Source organism: Haliotis cracherodii, unplaced genomic scaffold (assembly GCF_022045235.1).
Source record: "Haliotis cracherodii isolate W230 unplaced genomic scaffold, xgHalCrac1.p SCAF_19, whole genome shotgun sequence".
Taxonomy (NCBI): domain Eukaryota; kingdom Metazoa; phylum Mollusca; class Gastropoda; order Lepetellida; family Haliotidae; genus Haliotis; species Haliotis cracherodii.
Genome location: NW_027266274.1, coordinates 9,597,300 through 9,616,979, shown reverse-complemented (window position 1 = coordinate 9,616,979; position 19,680 = coordinate 9,597,300).

The following is a 19,680-nucleotide window of genomic DNA, read 5'->3' as shown; positions in this document are numbered from 1 at the left end:
TCGAATTGCGTGGATCGATGCTCATGATGTCAGTCACTGGATTGTCTGCCCCAGACTCGATTATTTACAGACTTGGTTAACGCATGTGATCGATCCCAATTGTATGGGTCGATGCTCATGATATTAATCTCTGGATTGTCTGGTCCAGACTCGATTATTTACAGACCGCCGTCATATGCTGAGTGCGGCGTTAAAAACAACAAACCAACCAACCTAGTTGGAAGGCGATACGGCGGGGGTTTAGCACCTTCCCGAGGCAAGGGCGTTGCCTTGGGAAGATTGAGTATAGGCCCACATAATCTTATTTCTAAACTAAACTGTTCCCAGATTATCTATAAACGCATCGGTAAATCCGACCCCAGATGTTCTAAAGCATGAGTTAACTGAGGCGATGCAGTGATTCAGGTCTGAAACGTTTACCACTTCGGTGAAACCCAGGAGCACGGGTATGGTGCTGACAAACCCAGAAACATAATCGGGGCGAACCGCGATTCGAACCCACAATCATAGGTTTCTGGCGTGCGCAAGGGACGCAACTCTTCACAGCGAATCGCGGCGCCTTAGACGACTGGGCCACCCGTGCCCCTGTCTGGGAAGAAGATTAGACATTGAATGTCAGAGAATATGATCTTGGAATGTGATATTTAACATCATACACAGTATGTTATTATAGATAGATAGATAGATAGATAGATAGATAGATAGATAGCTACGTGATAAATCGCAAAGAATAATGGAGAACGAAGTGTGGTTTATTTCACGATAAAACATTGTTCTAACACGACGTCATTTCTGGAGATTCGAACATGCGCTCGCAACTTGATGACGTCGTAAATTGGACAACTTTATTTTTGAGAGGGAAGTGTCAAGTGAGTTGCTCCCCATAGATGTAGCTGGGCAACGCAGATAAACGCCATGGCCGAACGATCGCATCCAAAATTGAGAGAGATATGACAATCTGAATTGGGAGAAAAGGTACAGATACTCGACGTGAAAATTGTGAGAATATGCGGGAAAGGCGAAACCCTGTTCCATTGTGCCACTTTGCCAAATGTCATTTCTTCGTTATGTAGTTTGTGCCTCATGTGTAAGTATAAGATCTCCATATCTGGAGATTCAAACATGCGCTCGCAACTTGATGACGTCGTATATTGGACGACGTTATTTTTTAGACGCGAGTGTCTGGTGAGTTGTTCCCCATAAATGCAGTTTGACAACGCAAATAAACGTGATTGTCGAACGATCAAAAGCGGGGGAGATATGAGAATCGGCATTAGGAGAAAAGGTACAGGTATATGACGTGAGGATTGTGAGAATATGTGGAAAGACCAAACTTAACCCACCTGTTTGTTAAATGGACTTGTCCGACATTCTCGCGGTCGCATTCTTTTCAGGGAGTCATCATCATTTAAATACCGGTAAATACTTTTAAAGTGTGTTCTTTTTACTAACATCCTTAAAAGAGGCTATATATATAATGTCGATATCTCATATAAAATGTAAACGACTCATGTTTTTTTCTCCCTGCACTGATTTGTCCGATAATCAACTCCAAATCGTCGTTTACTTCTTAATTATATATTTAAATCTTTGAATTGATATTGTTATTGGTGTGCGTGTATATATCATGTAATAAACTATCATCAAAGTTTATTATTGTCTTTAAACATGTAACTTTGCTCTTTAAATTTATAACCCCTCAGAGAATGATATGACACTTAACAACCCATTCCCACAAGATCTAATACAGTAAACTACGGTTATAACGAACTTAAAGGGACCACTAAATTTAGTTCGGTATAACCGTAGTTCGTTATAAACACATACACACCATATATACAGCAAATGGACGGGGACAAAAAATAGTTCGTTATATCCGTCAGTTCGTTATAAGCGTTTTCGTTATAAACGTAGTTTACTGTATGTGTGCATTCCCACATGACCCAATTGATTCTGGGAACCATGGGTTTAAAAATAAGATCATGTGGGATGATGTCACGGCGAGTACACTGACCGGGGTAACGAGACGCGGGGTCAGTGTGTGGTCAACCACACACTCCCGGCACAGGTTTATCGCCACTGGCCTTTACGTACAGTGATCTGACCTCAACTGACCCCGCGTGTCCTCATGTTTACGTGTGATGTAAGTACTCGAGTCAGTCTATCGGCAAGTAACGGGATTGGCAAACACAACGTGTTACAGTACTGGAACTTGCCCCTCCAGGAGTTATATAGAAAATATTGTCCTTCTTTGTTTCAGATTACATTATACACTCAGATATGTTCAGGGAATATATCACAGGTAATTCAGTCTTTATCTCTCTGTATAAAAATCGACAATGATTTTGTATTTTTTGGCAACCAAACTATCATTTCTAGAAAGCAAAAATGGTTTTTATAAGGCTGAGCAGCTGAATAGCCTTTATATTTGTGGCGAAAAGCATTGGTTTATCCAAGATTTTTCAAGAATGGAGTCCTTAACTTAATTGTGTGTTTTTGTGTTTGTTTGTTTGTTTGTTTTTGCACAGGTCAATCACCATCAAAGGAGGAGTGGGGCCCCGTTGAACCGCACCCTTCCGGCAATGTTGAAGACCCGGTCTCAATGCTTGGATAAGTCCAACTCAAGCCTAGAATGAATTGGCAAGTCTAGATTGCCTCAGCTACTGACTGAAATTAAAAATTGTTCTGGGCTCCATTTGGATTTTCAAATTATTTTGTAGATATATATTTTAAAATATGATAACTTTATTTCTGGGACAATATTCCAGTCTGTGCATGGACATATTGTAGGAGATATTGTATTCTTAACGGTGAACAGTTGAAGTGCAGGGTAACCTCGATACAATTTGAGGGATAATTTGTACCTAGGCACTGTGTCCTTCTGAACCTGGTTCATGATCGCCGAGATTGACGGATGTAACTGTAGAGAGCTGGTTTAGGATATATAGTACACGATCGATACTTTTCTCGGGGCTGCTTGTCTCGCTTCATATACGTTAAATAGCTGACTGGCTATATGTTGTGTAACGGCGCGTCCCTTGGGAAGCCACAAACCTATGATTGTGGGTTCGAATCCCAGTTCTTCCCGATTATGTTTCTCGGTTCGTCGTTGGTAGATATGACACTTTACAACCCATTCCCACAAGATCTAATACAGTAAACTACGGTTATAACGAACTTAAAGGGACTACTAAATTTAGTTCGGTATAACCGTAGTTCGTTATAAACACATACACACCATATATACAGCAAATGGACGGGGACAAAAAACAGTTCGTTATATCCGTCAGTTCGTTATATCCGTCAGTTCGTTATATCCGTCAGTTCGTTATAACAAGAAGTCACCATGTGTGCATTCCCACATGACCTAATTGATTTTGGGAACCATGGGTTTAAAAATAAGATCATGTGGGATGATGTCACGGTGAGTACACTGACCGGGGAAACGAGACGCGGGGTCAGTCTGTGGTCAACCACACATTCCCGGCACAGGTTTATCGCCACTGTCCTTTGCGTACAGTGATGTAACCTCAACTGACCCCTTGTGTCCTCATGTTTACGTGTGATGCAAGTACTCGAGTCAGTCTATCCGCAAGTAACGGGATTGGGAGACCGACCCATTTTTTAATCTGGTAACACGTGAGAAGAACAGATCCAAACTGCACCATGTTTGTTGGAGGAATTGACTTCCGATGATTCGGTTGTTACAGGAGAAACCAGGCTGATCATCACACCTCAAGGTCAGAATGATGAGATCTGATTGGCCCACATGATCTTGATAAAATACGATGTATCTCGCCTTGGAGGGGAACAAAGTTCTCAGCGGGCGAATAAATCCCTTATACCCCGCCACGAGCAAGTCAGGCTGCACGTGGATTTCTGAGAGGAAGGACGCTTCGAAGCAAAAAGCCGCACACTTTCTCCGAGCTCTATCGAACAGCTGTCTTCTATCAATTTTGAATTTGTTTGAATTCTATTACAATGTCATATTACATTAAGATAAATTCGTTGTAGCAGGAACACTCGGGGTACATGGGGTTTTATCTGTTTTCATTAAGATTTATGCCACTCGCCTTCGGCTGCCGGCTCGTGGTATAAAACCTAACGCGGGACGCTTAAAACCCCCTGTACCCCGAGTGATCCTGCTACAACTTACAGTGTATGTCAAAGAACCTTGGCAAGGATTGCATGCTATCTACAACTGGGTTTGTCCTTATCAACAAAGATACGTCGTGCGGTCTCAATACCTAGGCCTGCAACTGTGCTAACGTTAATTCACCCGCCGGACCGCCTCCGCGGTGTAGTGGATCGAGCGTCTGCCCGGAGAGCAGAAGCTTGGTGGTTCGATGCCCTGCCCGCGTCATACCAAAATACGTTAAAAATGGTACTTGTTGTTACCCTGCCTGACAGATAAAACAAGGACTGGTCGGCTCGGTGTCCGTATACTCTACCTGAGTATGGTATCCATGTTAAAACTGCTTCATGGTATCTCAATTAGCTCGCTCTATCATGGCGTGAAAGGTCCGGATTTGTATAAGCAGTCACACGTGCATGTGCATGCACGTCCATATATAAGTGAAATAATCTTGAACGCGATGTTTAACCTCACCTCACCTCACCTCAACTCGACCGGTTTTTCAGGTATGCATGACTGAGTGAGTGAGTATGGTTTTACGCCGCTTTTAGCAATATTCCAGAAATAGCTCAGCTGGGGACACCAGAAATAGGCCTCACACATTGTACCCATGTCGGGAATCGAACCCGGGTCATCAGCGTGACGAGCGAACGCTTTAACACTAGGCTACCCGACCGCCCATTTTGGTATGCATGAGGCTTCATAGACTTGCACAAGTCTCTGAGGCAATAATTATTAGTTTTAATCACAAGTTTTAGATTATGTAAACATAACAACAAGTTGTCCCTATAAGAGACTGGAGTCCTGTCCGAATATCTAGACTAGCCTATTATGAGGCTAGAATTACTACCCATCCATGGATTTTTCTTTCAGTACAGCCTTGGAGCATGGCTAGTGGCTTCAGGACGCAAAGGGTCTCCAAGGGTGGAAACTGGACTTTATGGTCAGTTAACTCTCTTGCCTTGAGAAGTTTGGGAAGGTTCGAAGGGATGCAGGTCTTTAGACTTAGATTGTTTACTCGTTTGATGAGACCCACGAGCATGGGTTTGGTGCTTATAAATCTAGAACCAAAATCAGAGCGAATCTCAGATTCAAACCCACAATCATTGGTAAACGAATCGCGGCGCCTTAGCCGATTGGGTAATCGCAATAAAACATTCAGCTTGCGCTATTCTTGGCGTAGACTTGTACAAGTCTTTAAGGTAATGATTATAAGTTAAAATCATAATTTTTTGAGTAAATAAATTAGAAGAACAAGTTGTCCCTATAAAATACTGGCGCCCTGTCCGCTTATCTAGACTTGTCTATTTTAAGGATAGAATTACTAAAGTATACATCCATGGACTTATCATTAAGTAGAGACTTGGGGCAAGGCTATTCTTAGCGCCACGGTAGCTTAAAACGGGATCCTTGCCCTCAGACAGATTGACAAGGGTCACTGCATTGATGAGTGTGTCATCATCGATACGGCTCACTGGACATTGACCAGACGGTTTATCAATAGAAGATTGCACCAGAGACCATAAAATAAATTTAATATATTATCTTTGCCTGCACAGACAAAATGATAAATGCAACACATTTCAACGCCAGTGCAAACAAAATTGTGTTGTTTGTTTGTTTGTTTGTTTGTTGTTTAACGCCGCACTCCAGGCAATATTCCGTCTGTATGGCGACGGTCTGAAAGTAATCGAGTCCGGACCAGACAAGTATCCAGTGATTGACATCATGAGCATCGATCCACGAAATTGGCGATGGCGTTAAACAACCCACAAAATAATTTTACCTTCGTAACAGCAAAGTTATCGATGCGTTAAATTATTACTGAAATTGAAATATTTCACTCAAAGAAAGATATAAGTGTTTGAAGACAACTTGATGACGATAACAACCCACTCTGTATTAACGAGCACAATCGGTGTACATTTCAACAGCTGTTGTTCATGCCTGTACACGTGTAATTTATACTTCCATCCCACTGCGCAGACTGCCGATTTATAACGGACGCAGGCAGATCACGCCGACATGACCCCATTTGCAGCAGAGGTCATCCAGCGGTCATCGGGTTCGACCGGACGACCGAATGTCAAGTGACCTCTGAAACGACAAAATGCGAATGTCACAATTGACTGGGCACGGTATATCTGGATAGGTGAAACCTGTCAAAGGTCACATTCGCTCAACATGGGACGCCGCTAGCGCCGACAAGGAGCATGATTCAGTCAGGTTTTACTCCTGTGCATTTTTTTTATCTTCATACCTGTTTGGCCGAGTCCCTGTCTAATGTTATTCAAATTTAAGGTTTCCGGAACTCTCATTCCGTAATCTTTACCAGTTATAACTTACACCACGACTGTCACTCACATCTGGATATGCGCTTGCGCATAATTGGTCAAATTCGAGTCGGGTTGAACGCCTCTTTTAACAGTATTACAGTTATATCACGGCGTGTCAGCTTAATGTGGGAGGAAAGCCCGAAGTGATGCAGGTCTTAGACGTTTACCACTTCGGTGAAACCCATGAGCACGGGTATAGTGCTGACAAACCTAGAAACATAATCGGGGCGAACCGGGATTCGAACCCACAATCATAGGTTTCTGGCGTGCACAAGGGACGCAACTCTGCAAAGGGAATCGCGGCACCTTAGACGACTGGTCCACCCGTGCCCCCACCTGCCTTGGAATTGCTGTGACATATATCTTAATAATCTACCTGTTGGTGCTTGTTCTTCTGACTAATTCCTTAAAATTATGTACTTCGATACCACGAGACCAAGGCCTTAAGAGGTTCCATCGTTGGTACACGCAACTTTCTTGGTGACACATAGTTCACCCACCCCACCCCCACCCACCCACCCCAACCCTAACCCCAACCCCACCCCCACCCCCAACCCCACCCCCAACCCCAACCCCAACCCCAACCCCCGATGAAGCTGACATGAAGGTGTCCGCACTGAAATTGGTATAACCGACCAACTTTATTTATGTTGTGAACCGTTGCAATACCTCAAAAAAGAGAAGCATTGATTTGCTTTGTGGTTGATTCAAAAACCGGCTAAATGTCATCAGAAACCAAATACTGCTCAGCCGAGAAGCAATTCGATAAACCTTCAAACCCTTTAAAACGTTTACTTCACGGCAAAAATACGTCATAGACAGTCCCAATTCCAGTTAAATGTCAAGGTCAGCCACGATACCAGAAGCTGTTCCACAGAGATCGGGATACTGCTGAGTCGGGGCATTTTGCTTATCGATTTTCTCTCTCAGAGCTAAACCAGGAAGTAAGGATCTGCCAGTGGCAGTTGACGTTGTCCGGCTCGGACTGAATAAGTAACGACAGTATGACTCATTGACGTCAAGGGTGTCGCTGTGAGGAATATAGGTAATAAGGTTGACCATCTGAGGATGTGTGTGCAGTGTGAGGAGCTTGGCAACAATGCTACACAGACATGCAATCACTCTATATTTCAGAAATACCACAGAAATCCGCGGTTCCGATTAAAATAATATGATTGTATCATTTGTAATACGCATATATATGTATAATGACAATGGAATCGGAAATGATAATTATGGTCATATGTCTTTGTATCAATTTGTCTTTGCAACCGCTACAAGTCCACGGCACATGGTTAGAAGGTAATTCCCTGAGAATCGTCAGTTGTGGCCATTCGTAGGCAGTAAAAATTACTTTATGACAGGACCCTGATTTCGTTGTCTGCTCTCACCCTCGTCCACACGTGCACGCTAACACTAACACTCACTCACTCACTCACTCACACTCAGATGGTGACACTCACAATCACTCTCACACTAAAACTAACCAACCAACCAACACTTACTCACTCACTCACTCACACTTAGATCTTGACACTCACAATCACACTTACACACTCACAATCACTCTTACACACACACATCTTGACTCGCACACTCACTCTCACATATTGACTCACACTCGCATCTTGAAACACACTTACATCTTGACACGCACTCACAACGTGACACACACGCGCACATCTGGACACACACACACATCTTGACACACACACACATATCTTGACACAAACACACATCTTGACACACACAGACATCTTGACACACACATATCTTGACACACAGACACATCTTGACACTCACACTTACATCTTGACACACACACACATCTTGACACACACACGCATCTTGACACACACACACACACATCTTGACACACAAACACACATCTTGACACACACAGAGACATCTTGACACACACTCACATCTTGAGACACACACTCACATCTTGACACTCAGACACCCTCCTCCATCACGACATACACCAGTCACGTAGTTAAAGTATTCCTGATAATCACCTCCCCATTATTGCAGTCTTGCTCTGCGAGCGAGGGGTAATGGCTGAGTGCCAAACCAGTCAGCTGATCGAAGATCACGCATTGACAACGTGTTTTAAGGGAGCGGCGCGCCGTCAGAATGGGAAGCCTCTTGCACCATGAGGCATCTCCGTACACCATGACCTGGAAGCGCGTCAGCAGTGTTTTAATGCATCTCTCATAACAGTGCAGTGTACATCCCTTGATAAACATGTTGTTGTTACGTCTTCGTGAACAGTGTAACGCTGTCAATAAGGACGGTGCCGTTTACAGCGAAATAGTCTGAAAGCATTTTTACAGACGTGTACTGTCCATTAAATATATGTTGACATTCATCTCAGAATGGCCATAACGGGGTATCAATGTTCAACTGGTTTGAAATGCAAAACTGGTGTTTCGTTTGTTTGTTTGTTTGTTTGCTTGTTGTTTAACGCCGCACTCAGCAGTAATCCAGCTTTATGACAGCGGTCTGTATATAATTGAGTCTGGACCAGACAGTCCAGTGCTTGACATCATGAGCATCGATCTACGCAATTAGGGTACCATGACATGCAACAACCAAGTCAGCGAGCCCGGCCACCCGATCCCGTTAGTCGCCTCTTACTGTAAGCATGGGTTGCTGAAGACCAATTGTAACCCGTATCTTCAGAGTGGATTTCCTGAGAGTGGATTCGTTAATCCGGAGGATTTCCCAGGACCGTCCGGATAACGGGGTTTACTGTATATTTGATTCCTGTGATTCTGGACGGGTCAGCTCTTTACATAGATTAACAGACATAATATCATTCCATGTGGCATTTATTGTACTGTTACAAGAAAGCATTGGGCAACGTTGGTCGCGGAGAGGAGGTGGATGGGTGGGTGGATGACAGCGTTCGGCAAACTTGAATCCTGACAGTTTCTAGGAAATCATTCTTGACGCCTTTAAAGGCCACTTTGTTTGAAATTCGTCCCTGTTCAATCAGCAACGAATGAGTTCAATATAAATATGCGTCATTATTATTATTATCAAAATTATTATTATTGTTGTTGTTGTTCATGTTGTTAAACTAAAGCATAATTATTATTTACACAGCTATGCTTAATAATAGTGTTACGTCATTTGTGCGTTGGATGAACGAGGCAATCAATTGAGCGTTACGACCATTTCCTATTGCCTGAGCATCACAATAACTTATTTTCTCGAATTTCAATTAATAATAGAAAACTACTGTTACGCAATTAGGTTAGGTTTTTTTCCAATGTTTCAAGGCCTCGTGGTAGGAAAGACATGCGGCCTTGTTAAAATCAATGGGGGCGAAACGGCTTCGAGCCAAGAACCAGTCAACGTTGTCCTATCAACTATGAATGACGGAGTGGGAAGTCAGTATAGGAATATCTCTCTACGTCGATATCATCATGGTGTGTAATTAAATATATATACCCCTAGGAATAAGGTGTCTTGGTGATATATACCCCTAGGAATAAGGTATCTTGGTGATATATACCCCTAAGAATAAGGTATCCTGTTGATATATACCACTAGGAATATCGTCACGATATGGCTGAAATATTGCCGATGTGACCTAAAGCTTTAACTCACCCACTCACCCTAGGAATAAGGTATCCTGTTGATATATATCCCTAGGAATAAGTTATCCTGTTGATATATACCCCTAGGAATAAGGTATCTTGGTTATATATACCCCTAGTAATAAGGTATCTTGATTATATATACCCCTAAGAATAAGGTATCCTGTTGATATATTCCCATAGAAATAAGGTATCCTGTTGATATATGCCCCTAGGAATAAGGTATCTTGGTGATATATACCCATAGAAATAAGGTATCTTGGTGATATATACCCCTAGGAATAAGGTATCTTGGTGATAGATACCCCAAGGAAAAGGTATCTTGGTGATATATACCCCTAGGAATATGGTATCTAGATGATATAGACCTACATGGGCTTAACGTCGTGTCCAAGATTATTGCACTCAGTCACGTGCATGTGTGTGTGTGTGTGTGTGTGTGTGTGTGTCGTAACATACGCGTTAGAACGAAACCTTAACTCACATAGTGTGTACTCGAACACACCTCGTCCAAGTCCTATACAAGATACATCTTCTCGCCGAGGAGCTCGATTTAAAAGGAAATCAATTATTTACATCCGGGTTTTTTAAACACGGAAATGAAATGGCTCGTGTTAGATGTTTTTCACTATTGTTTCATATTAGGTGATAGCAAAAATCAGTGTGGACAAGCCTAACCTGGTCGCCTGTGGCGCCACCTACAGGTATGCAGGGTTGCGTCCCTTGATGGCAAGGATCCGCTAAAATTTATTCCATTATGATTCGCAGTTTGTGGAAAACGTCAACGATTGGCTTTTCTCTCATATTTAGCTGTCACGACTTGATTTAGCTTGAATACTGCGGTTAACCACCCTCGGACTCACACACTGGGAGGAAAGAATAGAGCAAGGGGGGTATGGCGTTGACAAACCTAGAAACATAATCAGGGCGATCTGGTGTTCGAGTCCACGATCATAGGTTTGTGGGATGTCTAAGGGACGCAACTCTAATTGCGGTGCGCGACGACTGGGCCGCCGTGTCCAAAGTCCAAAGTTGTGTTAGAGTGTCTGAGACTTAGTGCTAAAATCACTTTTTGCAAGTGGGACCATGTCACGACCAAGACCCTGGTTCGATTCCCGACATGGCTACATTGTGTGAAGCCTATTTCTGGTGTCCCCCGCCGTGGTATTGCTGGAGTATAGCTAAAAGCGGCGTAAAACCATACTTACTCACTCACTTACAATCCTGTTACTGTTAGTGAATGCTAAAGGTATCCTTCACATAGAGTTTTGTGTGCGAAGAAAGTACTCGTCTTTTTATTCAGATCCCGATTTATAAAATTAAAATGTTTCAAAGCACTTAATGCCCAATAATACCTTACGTGGTAATTACCCGAACGTGTCAAGTCGACAGGAAGTTCAGTCATTCATCGAGCAACATTGCCTATACTGCAGCCAACAGCATGTTATGTGCATGTTTCGATCGTGATAGACAGTGACGTACCGTGAGAACTCGTCTCTCATTGGCTACACAAGAGCGTGGCAGAAAGCCGGCTTCGTTTGATGGCAGCATCTTGACGTCACGTGACAGCGCACCTGTTAGCACCGTCGCTCAGCTGATAGATGTCAATATAAGGAAAGAAGGAGCATTGACAGACGGATATTGACATAATCTGGGCGCAATGTCTCACAACCTTTGAAATGCCAACGTTGTTCGTTCTAGTGTAATTTTGCCTTATCGTGACCAGCGTTTATAATGTTGTATTTCCCTGCAAGTATGCTTATGCATTGTGTAATACGTCTTACGGACATACAAACCACAATATTATGTAGGCTAGCAAATATTAATGAAGACAATTTGTTTAATTTGCTAATTCATCGGATACAAACCCCTTGCAAACGTTTAATGTATGTTTGATTTAAGACCTGAAAGATTTTTTTGCTGAGGTTTTGTATTGACACATTATAACTTTAGAAGTGTAAATTTAGAGTTGTCGAGATGTCGTGAGATGCAAGGCAGAAATGCCCTTGAATGTCAAGGTCACGTGAACTGTAGTCTTTGTACTTTTATTTTGTTCTAAAAATATCCACCATGTTCTTTTAGCCCCGTCTTAAAAGGTCGCTATGCCACACAAAATAGATTAACAGTTATTGAAAGAATGTAAGTTCTGCTACAATGAAATCGGAAACGAAACTAGCATGCACATTCATATTTTAAATTTATTGAAAAGAATACTGACAATAAATGTATGACCTTATATATTTAAGTGAAATGAAGTGAGTGTGGTTTTACGCCGCTTTTAGAAACATTCCAGTAACATCATGGCGGGACACCAGATATGAACTTCACCCATTGGACCAATTGGGGAATCTTTAGCGTGACCAGCGAACGCTTTAACCACTAGGCTGCCCCACCACCCTCCAGTACGCCCCGTGAAGATCCGGGGTTAGAATAGGTCTTCAGCAACCCATGCTTGTCGTAAAAGGCGACGATGCTTGTAGCAAGAGGCGACTAACGGGATCGGGTGGTCAGACTCTCTGACTTCGTTGATGCATGTCATCGTATCCCAAATGCGTGGATCGATGCTCATGATGTCAATCACTGGATTGTGTGTTCCAGACTCGATTATTTACAGACCGCCGTCATATAGCTGGAATACTGTTGGGTGTGGCGTTAAACAACAAACAAACAAGGAAACATTGAGAAGGCTATCAATGAATACTGAGTGAACATTCTCAACAAAGTTAGCCAAAAGGTTTTGGTATCGTAACAATCACGGACATGGGTGTCTGTGGAGAGTTGCGTCCCTTAGGTATGCCAGAAATGATTGTGGGTTCGAATCCTGGTTCGCCACGATTATTTTCTAGTTTTTTACCTGTCCTTACGAGTGGTAAACGTCTGAGATCTGTATCACTTCTGGATTTCCTCCTACATTAAGCAGACACGCTGTGACATAACTGCAATACTGTTCAAACCCACTCACTCACCTAACAATAACATATGTAAAACTATCACTGGATTATCTGGTCCAGACTCGATTATTTACAGACCGCCATCATAAAACTGGAATATTGCTGTTGAACAACGAACAACATTTATATTTCAATATATAGCTTAAAAAATGTTACGGATTATCCGATTCTTTCATAATACTACAGTTAATCTGTCTTGGCATTACTAATTTACTATAGTAGTATAACAGATAGGGCGGTACTTAATATTTTTTAAGGTTAGAATGAATCTTCAGCAACCGATTCTTGTAAGAGGTGACTAACGGGATCGGGTGGTCAGGCTCGCTGACTTGGGTGATGCATGTCATCGTATCCCAATTGCGTAGATCGATGCTCATGATGTCGATCCCTGGATTGTGTGGTCCAGACTTGATTATTTACAGACCACCGGACCGCCTCCGTGGTCTAGTGGTAGAGCGTCCACCCGGAGAGCGAAGGTGGGGTTCGAAAGATGGTACTTGTTGTTACCCTGTCTGGCGCTCGGCATTAAGGGGCTAAGGACTAGTCGGCTCGGAGTCGGTATACTGTGTCTGAGTGGGGTATTCATGTTAAACTACAGCATGGTATCTCAGTGGGCTAGCACTATAAATCGGCATCAGTCCGGAGTAGTGCAAGAAGCCACACACCCACACACGTGCATGCACGTCGCTATATAAGTGAAATAATCTTGGACGCGACGTTCAACCCCATTTCACCTCAGGTTACAGCCTGTTGTCTGAGTGCGGCGTGAAGCAGCACACAAACGAAAGGCATGCTGGTTGTATCGTCTTGAGTGGACTTCTTGAGGCAAGTTGAAATATCCTGTTAGGAATGGCGGTGTCACTTCATTGTGTGAGTGAGTAAGTTGGGTTTAACGCCGCTTTTAACACTATTCCAGTTATATCGCGGCGTGTCATCTTGATGTGGGAGGAAAGCCCCAAGTGATGCAGGTCTCAGACGTTTACCCACGAGCACGGGTATGGTGCTGACAAACCTGGAAACATAATCGGGGCGAACCGGGATTCGAACCCACAAACATAGGTTTCTGGCGTGCCCAAGGGACGCAACACTGCACAGCGAATCGCGGCGCCTTACACGACTGGGCCACACAGTTGCAGACAGTGTGATAGTAGATACTCAGAATGAGTGAGTGAATATGGTTTTACGCCACTTTTATCAAAATTTCAGCACTATCACGGCGGGGGACACCAGAAATGGACTTCACATAGTGTACCCATGTCGGTAGTCTGTCTTACAGACCCTGATACAAATATATATCAAATATAGCCCATGCAAGTCTATAATGTTTGGCAAGTCTAGATCACTGCAGTATCAGGAATGAAGAGTGTCACTGGGCTCCTTTTTATTATATTTTGATTAAGATAACTGAACAACTGTTTTTTAATGTTCATTTCAGAGACTAGATGTTAGTCTACCATGTCGGGAATGGAACCCAGGTCTTGGGCGTGACGAGTGAACGCTTTAACCACTAGGATACCCGACCGTTCCTTGTAGAGACTCAGAGAATCTGTAGATTTATAGTTCGAACTGAAAATGGCCAATTGATATGGGTAACACATTTAATCAATAATATGTGTTATCTTCGGCCCAACCACTCGGGGTAGACTTGCACAAGTCTCTAAGGCAATAATTATTAGTTTAAATCATAATTTCTAGATTATGTAAATAATAAGAACAAGTTGTCCCTATAGGAGACAGGAGTCTGTCCACATATCTAGACTTGCCTATCAGGAGGATGGAAGTATACACATCCATGGACTGATCTCTCAGTACTGCCTTGGAGCAAGGCTACATGCGGGGAGACACGAATGTGAATGCCAACTGCTCTAATGAGATCCGTTCCTCCTTATTCCTGGTAGTGGGCTATCAATAGCACGGAGACGCCATTGTTCTATAAATAGCACGTTTTCAAAGAACCCTTTTGCAACCTTCTGACGTGAATACCAAAAAATCAATTTCTTCCATGTCAAGTTTTGATAATGGGGAATAAACAAGAATGCATGTCCTCCTTTTAATAGCGTTGACAAACGAAGGAAATCAACTACTTTCACATGAAACTGGTAATTGTTAATAATCCTTGATCAATGGTTTCATAAACACCCAACTTTGAAGATATAAGTCATGTTAAGATCTGAGGGAACTAGCGTGACTATAACTTGCTTCTCCGCCCTTGTCAAGAATTGTCTCTTCTATTGTGGACTTAGTCCTGAACCATGACTGTGGAATTTATATTTTTTAAGTATTTTTTTTACTAAAAGCCTAGGCAAGTCTAGATCAAACTAACAAAGTCTAATGTGCTTGAACAGCAGAAGAGGAAAGGTTCTTTCGAGGAAAAATTAGATAAATATTTTAAAGAAATGTTTTCATTGACTAAGTGTGGACTGAGCATGTCGGGTCGACAATCTAAAGAAAGCCTTGCGATCAAGGTACAACAGTACCGCCTCAGAGGTTCAACCTAAAGGTAGATCTTGTCTATGAGTAAGCAGGCTGCCTGTCAGGTGACTGGGGATCTGCCAAGTATAGCTTAACCGAGTTCTGTCTACGGCCGTGTATATATTTCCTGGACAGGGGAACACCTTTCTGTTACTGAACTGCATGCTCGTTCAGGGCTGGTATACACGACTGACGGGCCCTGGGTGTATCCGAGTTACCCCCAAGGTTGCGGCATCCAAGGTTATTGCGGTCTGATGTTTGTGAATGCAATGAGTTGATACCCAGTATAATAGAACAATAGGTTGATATTGATATACACGTGCATATTTATATACACCTTCATACATAAAAAAATACATGATACATATATCTATATCTACATGTTATACATATTGTGTATACTGACAAACTAAAGAAAGTATACACCCATGCTTATTGGTGGCTAAAAATGAAACAAACACGAAATGGTTATTCAATGGTCGATGTTTTTGATACGAGCAACATAATTGTGTTTTTGGACCTAAGCTACGTTTTCAGAGTTTCGGCGACTTTATTCAACCTAGTAAGGTTTTAATAACGTTTCCAATATTTAAGTAAAATCTAATTTTATATATATATTCAATTGGATTTGACATAAGTGCGTGAGTAAAGATATAGATATATATATATCCTTACTCACGCACTTCCTGAACAAAAAGTGCCAAACGTTAAATTACCAGCCAGTCTAAATATACATGAACGTATCAAAATGTCTTATTTGTGTGATAACTTTTCGGACGACGCCTGGAATTAATGGCTGGACTATAAAAAGCCAGAACAACGGTAATTCTTCAGTTCCTGGGAACCTGATCCATTTGTACACTTAGAGGTGAGTTGAGGTGAGGTTATGTGAGGTGAAGTGGGGTTTAACGTCGCGTTCAAGATGATTGCACTCATATAGCGACGTGCATATGCGTGCGTGTGTCTGCTTGTACTAATCCGGACTAACGCCGATTTTATAGTGCTAGCCAACTGAGACACCATGCCGCAGATTAACATGAATACCCTAGTATACTGAACTAGGCACAGTTTACTGACTCCGAGCCGACCAGTCCTTGTTTAAGACCCTTAATACCGAGTGCCAGGTAGGGTAACAACAAGTACCGTTTTTAACGTCTTTGGTATGACGCGGCCGGGGATCGAACCCCCGCTCTCCGGGCGGACGCTCCACCACTAGACCACGGAGGCGGTCCCTCGACTCAGAGCGCACACAGACAAGTGACAGATTTCTGGAGTTGCTATGTCCGTTCACGAAGCCCTACTTGACTGACATACCGAGTCGAGGTAGGGTGAGAGTAGGAGTTATACTCGTACACTGACAGGAAATCACGCTGTGGTATATTAAGCATACATTACGTAGGCATATGACTTTGTCATATCCCATGCGTATGTCCCGTTGTTGTATATTGCGTGGTAAGTTCAACTGTATGTACCCTTGTGTGTGGTTATGTAACAAAGAACAATGAAAGCATACCGAAATGTTCCAAATAAACGTTTCACTATTTCGATCGGACCCGTGAAGATCCGGGATAGAATAGGTCTTCAGGAACCCATGCTTGTCCTAAAAAGTGACTATGCTTGTCGCAAGACACACCCTATATACTGGTTTAGTAATATCCACTGAGTATAGCCTCTATATTTTCTTATTCTTTCACCCGTGAAGATACCGGATAGAATAGGTCTTCAGCAACCCATGTCTGCCGTAAAAGGCGGCTATGCTTGTCGTATAAGGCGGCTATGCTTGTAAGAGGCGACTAACGGGATCGGGTTATCAGGCTCGCTGACTTGGTTGATGCATGTCATCGTATCCAAATTGCGTAGATCGATGCTCATAATGTCAATCACTGGATTGTCTGGTCCAGACTGGATTATTTACAGACCGCCGTCATATAGCTGGACTATTGTTGAGTGCAGCGTTAAACAACAGACAAAACAAAACTATTTCGAGGGACTTTATTCAGCATTTGTTCAGTTGATATTCTTTGTAGATTCTAGAAGATTTCCAATGTTTGAAATATCTTATTTTCCAAAGAGCTAATGGATATACGGTCCGGGTGGAGACGAGCTCAATGAGAGTTGAGAGGTTGGCTAACATGGTGGGGGCGGTCATATATGTCAAATTGACCTGGGACTTCCGCCGTGTGTTTTGTTCGGTACATCCAGACTGACGACTATATATATAACACACATCATCCCTTCTAGCGTGTGTTATCGTCACTCTTAGTCCTTGTTCAGGGTCGACGTCTGGACATGTATGTAACGTACATGTACCTGGAATAATATAGATCTTAGATTTAGCCGGCCGCGCTAGTGTAAATTCGGGTCACCGATACAACTTATTTTTTTATGTCTTTAACCATACATACATACGTTTGCTTCTATGAAAACATATGGTTGAAATAGTGCACCGGACGTAAACCCAGCAACCCGTGCTGTGCAGAGTTGCTGCCCTTCGCCATATCTGGATCAGCTGATCAACGGTTCAACCCAAGCCTCGTAGGGACGTGTTAGTCCTGTGCTTGAGAAAAACTCATCTGCATTATTTACTCTAAATATGCATGGGCATAAAGGACGGTTGGGTAGTCTAGCAGTTAAAGCGTTTGCTCGTCACACCGACGGCGTGGGTTTGATTCCCTGTACGGGTACAAGGCTCATTTCTGGAGTCCCCCGCCGTGATATTGTTGGTTGAAATTGAGATTCTCTCTTATAACGGTAAATGTCTAAGGTATCGCCCTTTCTCGCATAAACATTTGCCCTTGAGATAAGATTACAACGACACTCTAAATAGTACATTTATGACTCTAATCGATATTTACACACATTCATGTTTTGTGTGACCTACTTCAAACCTATGCGCGAGTTAGGAAACACCACTTGACCGTGTTTGTTGACACGGACTTCAGGCGGGGTAAGGCAATATCGGGAACGCGATCAGCTGTTCCCATACTTAGACCGTTAAAAGGGTACAAACAAAGACAAACATCTATGCAGTTCAATCTGTTACACTGTCGCTATGAAACATGTATTGGTGTACTATTAATGGGTCAATTGCAACGTGCCTTAATGAGTATCACATTTCAGTATGTAACACTGTCGCCAAGAAGATGTACATATCAACTTTTAATGAATCATTTGCAGAATGCAGTGACGCCCGTCCCTGTCATCGTCGCGTGGGTCGATTACTGATACAACTGCATGGGAGATGGATTAGCGTCCACCTTCTACTCTGTGTGCTGGGTGGGGCGAGGTGTTGGGATTTGGGGTCCAGGGTTGCGGAGTGTGAGTGGTTGGTGGGCGAGGTGTTGGGTTTAGGGGTCGTTGTTTGGGGAGTGTGTTGGTGGGGTGGGCCAAGGTGTTTGGTTTAAGGGTCCGGGGTTAGGGAGTGTGTTGGTGGGTTGGGCCAAGGTGTTGGGTTTAGGGGTCCGGGGTTAGGGAGTGTGTTGGTGGGGTGGGCCAAGGTGTTGGGTTTAGGGGTCCGGGGTTAGGGAGTGTGTTGGTGGGGTGGGCCAAGGTGTTGGGTTTAGGGGTCCGGGGTTAGGGAGTGTGTTGGTGGGGTGGGCCAAGGTGTTGGGTTTAGGGGTCCGGGGTTAGGGAGTGTGTTGGTGGGGTGGGCCAAGGTGTTGGGTTTAGGGGTCCGGGGTTAGGGAGTGTGTTGGTGGGGTGGGCCAAGGTGTTGGGTTTAGGGGTCCGGGGTTAGGGAGTATGTTGGTGGGGTGGGCCAAGGTGTTGGGTTTAGGGGTCCGGGGTTAGGGAGTGTGTTGGTGGGGAGGGCCAAGGTGATGGGTTAGGGAGTGTGTTGGTGGGGAGGGCCAAGGTGATGGGTTAGGGAGTGTGTTGGTGGGGTGGGCCAAGGTGATGGGTTAGGGAGTGTGTTAGGGAGTGTGTTGGTGGGGTGGGCCAAGGTGATGGGTTGTGGAGTGTGTTGGTGGGGAGAGCCAAAGTGATGGGTTAGGGAGTGTGTTAGGGAGTGTGTTGGTGGGGTGGGCCAAGGTGATGGGATAGGGAGGGGTGGGCCAAGGTGGGCCAAGGTGTTTGGTTTAGGGGTCCGGGGTTATTAGGGAGTGTGTTGGTGGGGTGGGCCAAGGTGATGGGTTTAAGGGTCCGGTGCTAGGGAGTGTGTTGGTGGGGTGGGCCAAGGT